Below are 6,512 nucleotides of genomic sequence, written 5' to 3' on the forward strand. Positions count from 1 at the left end.
TAAGTGACTTTTTATTACAAGTATCTAGACTCTTTTAGGCATAGATACGTCCATATTTGAGCAAATTTGAGTCACTTAATATGAGACGGAGGGTATTTATTATAAGTCAAACATTTTATTTTTACTAAATTTGAATGCATCTATACACTAAGTCATGTCTAGATACATCCAAATTTTGACAAATTTGAAACATCTTTTATTGGACCGAGAAAGTATATATGTTAATACATTTTTTACAACTTGGTTGGACTTCAATGCCCTCTTAAGCCGTCAAACATGTTCTTTGCATCAATTGTGATTCGCAATACTATGGAGTAAAAGAAGAGCAAATGAAGAGGCACTCGTACAAGGGACCGGACAAAAAGGCCCCCACGTCGCTTCTCTGAGGCGACGGCCAGGGAACCACCGTAGAACCCCGTCCACAGGTCCTCTCCTCCCCCTCGCCGCCGCCAGGGGTCGCCGGCAGGCAAGCCCGCGCGGTGATGGCGGCGGCGGGGCCTTTTTGCTCGGCGGGCAACTCCCTAGAGGTCCCTGTCTGTGTCCGGATCCGGCGGTGGTGGTTGCAGCACGATGGTGGTTGTGGTGGTGGCTCCCCGGACGGATCCGTGGACCTCCGTCCCGATCTGTCATCCTTGCGTTTGGATCTGGCGTTCCTGTTGACACTGATTTAGGCGTTGCGCCTAAAAATAATAAAATGAAAAATGTATTTTATAACGGCTAAACTCCGGATGAGGTAATAAAATATCGCCAAATAATTATGTGTTTCGGCCAATTAAATGAACCAATATAAGAACATACATGCCGCCGATGGCGACGGGTCCTATTTGTGAGCTATATCACTCAGTCAAGAAAAAGGGAGATATTTACAAAATATCGGATTGTGGGATAAATATTGACGTTACACAAAATATCATGGCATCATAATTAAGGTTAAATATATAATCAATATTTTAGTCGAAGGCTAAATCCTTTCGAATAATACATATGTGTGTGCGCGTGTGAACCATAAAATGACTTACACATGCATCCATATAATCAATTAAGTAAAAAAGAAAACAATCGATGGCACGTATGGGAGCCACGCAAACCTTGGACGTGCATGCATACTAGCATGATTGAATTAATTAGCAAATCAGGCTCATCATATACACGTTACGAAGAAAGGCCATGCATCCATCCGCTGTTGGCTATGAGATAAAAGAAAATAAAAGGAAAAGGAAAGCAATTAAGAGGATAAGATCGTTAGACCAAATCCACGATCAGAGATCAGCTTACCCATACGCGACGAGGTGGGCTTGAGGCAGCGTCGTTCACGCCCACCTCATGCATTACCTCGTAATAAGCAAACGAAAATCAGAAATGATAAGGATGGTCCGATCTTCTCAGAAAGCAACGAGGATAACTTGTATGATTTTACAAATATTCCGGCTGTTCATTCGTCGCCGCACGACGAACTTGCAACCCAATGAAAATTCACAACACCGCACACTTGCGCAGTAGTCTGCCGACCACAAGTGGTTTTGCGATCTTCCAATTCCCATCGGAAGGACCGATTACGCTCGAACTTTCAGTAGATAACAAACACCCTATCGAAACGAATATGGTGTATAGGATTCCAGATGAATGCTTCTCGCAATCAACAAGAGTCTCGAAAATAGCTAAAACATGGTCTGACCCTAACACTAGGCGTACCCCTTGTATATATAGGCGAATGGCAGCCCAAACACACAAACGGACTCAGACTCAGACTCAAACTAGGTTCGACTCAAACTCATACAACCAATCCGAATAGGACTTGGCATAAACAAGGACTCGCACGTCCGAGCGCCCCTTAGACGTGTCGGGCTCGTCGTAGGCTGTCCTGGTGCGCGTCATACTCGTACTCAACTTGTGGTGGACAGATCATTCTTGTCGTTGGCTGCCCCTTGCACACAAGTTGCTCTTCTAGCGTTTTGTATCCTCCATCTTCATTTGTGGTGCACCTGCCTCCCTCTCCTCCCTCGCGCATATCTTGATGTTGGATAACAGCACATGATGATCCTCGCACGCGGCCTCCTCTCCTCCACGCTCCACGGTTGCCTCAGCCTCAAACCTGATTACACAAAGATACAAAGACTTAGGCAGTATAAAATCCTCATCAATATAAACATTAGGTGCAGCTAGGAGTGAGTTCACCTGTTGTTCTAATAACTTGGCACGTGCTCATGTAATTGGTCCAATGCGTAGATCATTGGGTTTATCTTGAACAGCCAGATCATCATTAGGCAAAGATGACAAAGGACTAGGGATGGCCTCATCATCCTCCCCCTCTTCAAAAGGCGTCGACCTCGACGCTCCAAGGTTTTCTCCATCATATGGCGTCAAATCAGCAACGTTGAACGAATTACTCACGCCAAACTTATCGGTTGGAAGATCTATCTTGTAAGAATTATCATTGATCTTGGCAAGCACCTCGTATGGTCCATCTCCTCTTGGCGGCAACTTGGACTTACGTTGTTCAGGAAATCTATCCTTGCGGAAATGAACTCATACCAGATCGCCGGGCTGAAAGAGCACTTCTTTTCGCTTTGTATTGACACGTGCAGCATTGTACTTGCCCTTCTTCTCTATTGCTTCTTTAGTCTTCTCATGTATCTTCCGAACAAAATCAGCACGTTTGGAGACCTCCATATTCACACGCTCTTGACTTGGAAGTGGCAGCAAATCAAGTGGCGTAATGGGTTTGAAACCATATACCACCTTAAACGGACAAAGCTGCGTTGTGGAATGTACCGCCATGTTATATGCAAATTCCACATGCGACAAACACTCCTCCCATGCACGCAGTTTCTTCTTGATCATTGATGGCAGCAACGTTGAAAGTGTGCGATTCACCACCTCCGTTTGGCCATCGGTTTGGGGATGACAAGTAGTGCTGAACAGCAACTTTGTTCCTAGCTTCCCCCAAAGCGTCTTCCAAAAATAGCTCATGAACTTCACGTCACGATCAGAAACAATCGTCCTTGGTACTCCATGCAATCTCACGATGTCCCTGAAAAACAGATTAGCAATATGCGACGCATCGTCGCTCTTGTGGCAGGAAAATGCGCCATCTTAAAAAAACGATCCACTACCACAAATATAGAATCATGTCCTCTCCTGGTCCTAGGCAATCCCAACACAAAATCCATTCTGGTCCTAGGCAATCCCAACACAAAATCCATTCTAATATCTTCTCATGGAACACTAGGGGCAGGAAGAGGGGTATACAAACCGTGAGGCTTCAGTTTGGACTTGGCCTTATGACAAGTAATACACCTTTTGACAAACCTATCCACATCACGCCTCATCTTTGGCCAATAAAAATTCTCATTAAGCATAAGCAAAGTATTTTAACATCCAAAGTGACCCATCAAGCCGCCGGCATGTGATTCCTGCAGCAATAACAAATGCACGGACGATTCGGTTACACAAAGTTTGTTAGCTCGTAACAAAAACCCATCATGTATGTGAAACTTATCCCATCCTTTCTCATCCTTACAAAGATTATAAGGTGCAGCAAAGTCACGATCAGAAATATATAAATCATGTAAACTCTCTAATCAAGGAACTTTAACATCCAATTGATTCAAAAGCACAACTTTCCTAGAAAGTGCATCAGCAACCACGTTTTCTTTACCCTTTTTATGCTTAATAATGTAAGGAAAAGATTCAATAAATTTCAGCCACTTAGCATGTCGTCGGTTCAACTTAGCTTGGTCTTTCTAATACTTTAAAGCCTCATGATCAGAATGTATAATGAACTCTTTAGGCCATAAATAATGTTGCCAAACCTCAAGAACACGAACAAGAGCATATGGTTCTTTGTCATAAACAAGATAGTTCAATTGTGCACCATTCAATTTCTCACTAAAATATGCAATCGGACGACCCTCTTGCATGAAAACACCACCAATACCTATTTCACTAGCATCACACTCAATCTCAAATTGTTTAGCGAAATTAGGTAAAACAAGCAAAGGTGCAGCAGTTAAACGATTCTTTAATTCATCAAAAGCATTATCTTGGGCTGGTCCCCAAACAAAATCAACACCCATTTTAGTTAGTTCATTCAATGGGGCAGCAATGGTGTTGAAATCTTTCACAAAACGTCTATAAAAACCAGCAAGGCCATGAAAACTTCAAACTTGACTAACATTGACACGAGTAGGCCAATTTTAATTGCTTCAATTTTAGATTCATCAACCTCAACCCCATGGGCAGAAACAACATAACCCAAGAAAATGACCCTATCTTTGCAAAATGTGCACTTTTCCATGTTACCAAATAATTTAGCATCACGCAATACTTGCAAGACTTGTCTAATATGATCAACATGTTCAGATTCGGTGCGGCTGTAAATAAGTATATCATCAAAATACACAACCACAAATTTGCCTATGAAATGCCTTAAAACATGATTCATTAAACTCATGAAAGTACTAGGTGCATTAGTTAACCCAAAAGGCATGACTAACCACTCGTATAAACCGAATTTAGTTTTGAAGGCTATTTTCCACTCATCCCCTTCTTTCATCCTAATTTGATGGTATCCACTACGCAGATCAATTTTAGAGAATATAGCAGCACCACTCAACTCGTCTAATATATCTTCTAAACGCGGAATAAGATGACGATATCGAATAGTCATGTTATTACGCTCAAACTTTCAGTAGATAACAAACACCCTATCGAAACAAATATGGTGTATAGGATTCCAGATGAATGCTTATCGCAATCAACAAGAGTCTCGAAAATAGCTAAAACGTGGTCTAACCCTAACACTAGGTGTACCCCTTGTATATATAGACGAGTGGCAGCCCAAACACACAAACGGACTCAGACTCAGACTCAAACTAGGTTCGACTCAAACTCATACAACCAATCCGAATAGGACTTGGCATAAACAAGGACTCGCAGGTCCGAGCGCCCCTTAGACGTGTCGGGCTCGTCGTGGGCTGTCCTGGTGCGCGTCATACTCGTACTCAACTTGTGGTGGACAGATCATTCTTGTCGTTGGCTGCCCCTTGCACACAAGTTGCTCTTCTAGCATTTTGTATCCTCCATCTTCATTTGTGGTGCGCCTGCCTCCCTCTCCTCCCTCGTGCCTATCTTGATGTTGGATAACAGCACATGATGATCCTCGCACGCGGCCTCCTCTTCTCCACGCTCCACGGTTGCCTCAGCCTCAAACCTTATTACACAAAGATACAAAGACTTAGGCAGTATAAAATTCTCATCAATATAAACATTAGGCGCAGCTAGGAGTGAGTTCACCTGTTGTTTTAATAACTTGGCACGTGCTCGTGTAATTGGTCCAATGCGTAGATCATTGGGTTTATCTTGAACAGCAAGATCATCATTAGGCAAAGATGACAAAGGACTAGGGATGCGCTCATCAGGAAATGTATGATGCAGTTGTGGTGACTCTTCATGGAGGCCAAGACTCCAATCCTCACCCTGTCTATAAATAGGAGATCAGCCCAACGCTCAAAAAGGAGGAGAAATCGATGAAAGAGAGGAAGACTCTGCTGCTCTCCAACGCCGTCAGAAATCCATCGAACAAGCCCCCCCTCTGATTCTCATACACATAGACTCTCTACACATACACACATACGGTCCTGCTGCTACTTCTCTCGGTGAGTTCACAACATTCCATGAGAGAGGCAAAGAGGAAAATCAAGAAGGACTCGGTGCTTCGAGGAGGTGAGAAGGTAGAAAATCATGCCATCCCTCTGCCCTTAGGCTTGGCCTTTTGGTTCAAGTCAAGGAGCATCCTCATCTTCCCCATATCATGCCTTCCGTTTCGGCCGTTTCGGTTCGAATCAAGGAATCTATTTACTTTCACTATGATATCATGCCCTTAGGTTTGGCATTTTGGTTCGGATCAAGGAAATTTGGATAGTCGCATGTCATATATTTTCGCATACCTTCATTTTGGCCTTCGCGGTTCAGGACAAGGATCATATATTTTGCATGCCTTCGTTTTGGCCTTCGCGGTTCAGGACAAGGATCATATATTTTGCATGCCTTCGTTTGGGCCTTCGCGGTTCAGGACAAGGATCATATATTTTGCATGCCTTCCTTTTGGCCTCCGCGGTTCAGAACAAGGATCATATATTTTGCATGCCTTCGTTTTGGCCTTCGCGGTTCAGGACAAGGACAATGTTCGGGGAAACACCTAAAATTGATACATGGGTTCTTCGCGAATCCCATGATATGAACCATTAAAAATCTTGAAATCATAAATCGAAGCTCCGTTCATGGGTTCTTCGGGAATTCCATGATATGAGCCATGAAAATCCCAAAATTATAACTTGGCGCTCCGCCATGGGTTCTCAACAAGAATTCCATGATATAAAATCGCCAAAATAATAAGTCATGTTCTTATAGTCGAGGATAGTCAAATTATCTTCGGCTTCAAATACGCATGCAACTTATATTAGTGTGGGTTTTAGTCCAGGCAATGTACCTAACAAGAAAAGGAAATTGTG

Source organism: Brachypodium distachyon, chromosome 2 (assembly GCF_000005505.3).
Source record: "Brachypodium distachyon strain Bd21 chromosome 2, Brachypodium_distachyon_v3.0, whole genome shotgun sequence".
Classification (NCBI taxonomy): Eukaryota; Viridiplantae; Streptophyta; class Magnoliopsida; order Poales; family Poaceae; genus Brachypodium; species Brachypodium distachyon.